Here is a 1,826-nt window from a genome sequence, read left to right as displayed (position 1 = left end):
CCACTATGACAATTGCCTACTTCTTGTTTGGTGTCCCCTCCTTTTTGCTGTCCCAGGGAAAGTGGTAGAGGGAGCAAGTTTAGTTGACCTTTCATTGCCACACTTAGCTAGTAGGTGTAAGGAACTCGAAGGACTTGAAACAAAACGACTTAGGACAGCTCATTTATTCCATAAACTTCAATGATCACAATACACGCCATGCGAGAACTGGCCCCTCTCGGCTAGAATCGTCGTTTTTACAGACGAGAGCACTGCCCCTCCCCCTGGTATAGTTCCCAAGCATAGTTTCACACAGGAAAAGCGAAAGTAAGTTTCAAACAGATATGATAAGCATAAGCATAGCAAGGTCAGTACTCCGGGCAGCAAGCCCAGCACAAGGAATGTGCCAAGGACGAGTCGGGCGGGGGATCGCACTAACCCCCACCCTTACAGTAGGCTGCTAATGGCTTTATGGATCACATTTGGAGCTAGGTGGATCACAAGTACTATAGGTTGACCTAAAAAAGACAACTCATGGGACTCTTGTAATTGAGCTCCCATTGATATCAATGGGAGGAGGTGTTTCTGCAACAACAGCCTGATACCAAATTAAGTGACTTTTCTGTTGAAGGAAGGCTTCTTAGGCTGCAAGTGATTGGTTTGGATAGGGGAAGGAAGTTCTTCTATTTTTTAATTTGTACCATTCCTATTGACCCACCAAAAATGGTGGTTCTTTTTGTTCAGTCTTCAGGCCTAACTGCATGTTACATTTTCCCTAAGAATGTCCCTTTGTTACCAGACTGACCTATGGTGGACCAAGGGAACCCTGTTTTTAATGCAGTAGCATCTCTACCACCTCAGTCAACCCTTGGGTTGCCTAGCAGTGTACTGCCAATAGGGGGGAACCTATTTTGGACATTAGCTCAATGCCCCTACAAGGAAAAAGAATTTTGACTGGACTTGACTGGACTTGACTACCTCAATTGAGACAGTAAAAATCAATAGCTATATATATCAATACAAACTCACTGCATGAACCAGTACCAAAGTCTTGTTTTGTCAGTTCTGCAGTCATGAAATGTTTTTCTTTTGTAAATTCAAGTTTTTCTTTTGTAAATTCAAGTAACCTGTCTATTTTTTTCTGTGGCAAGTTGCCTATCTGTAACATTTATTGAGCTGCACAAAGGATAACCACATAGCAGTGGAATATTGTTAATGTAATCTGTGAACAGACTCATTGTTAAAATACAGATAATTTTCTGGGCAATGGATTTTCAGTAATGAGTAAATGGATAGGAAGGAAGTATATAATCAATAATAAACAGGCATGACTAATGGATAGAAGCATCCAAATTAAGAAGGGTACATGCCAGTAGATGCAGGTGACTGCATGGGAGAGAAAGAAAATTTTACAAGAGCATAATTCAATAACAATTCAGACCTGTTCAAAAGATGATATTCAGTACATTGCCTGGGAACCCCTTACACAGTATTTGCATTGTGTTTAAGGACTGTAAGACCAACTATAGTTAAAGGTTTCTAGGCCCTTAATTATAGTAGTTCTTACACATATCTCTATAATACTAAAACTAATTATAGCTGTATCTTCCAGATTAGCATACAAGTAATACTATCACCTAAAACCTTGCAACAAAACATATAGCCATAATAACCATATTAAAACAAATGCAGTTTGGGGGTGCCGTGTGGTTTCCGGGCTGTATGGCCGTGTTCTAGCAGCATTCTCTCCTGACGTTTCGCCTGCATCTGTGGCTGGCATCTTCAGATGCAGGCCAAACATCAGGAGAGAATGCTGCTCGAACACGGCCATACAGCCCAGAAACCAC

This window comes from Sphaerodactylus townsendi, linkage group LG05, assembly GCF_021028975.2.
Source record: "Sphaerodactylus townsendi isolate TG3544 linkage group LG05, MPM_Stown_v2.3, whole genome shotgun sequence".
In the NCBI taxonomy this organism is placed as follows: Eukaryota; Metazoa; Chordata; class Lepidosauria; order Squamata; family Sphaerodactylidae; genus Sphaerodactylus; species Sphaerodactylus townsendi.
This window is presented reverse-complemented; position numbering follows the sequence as displayed.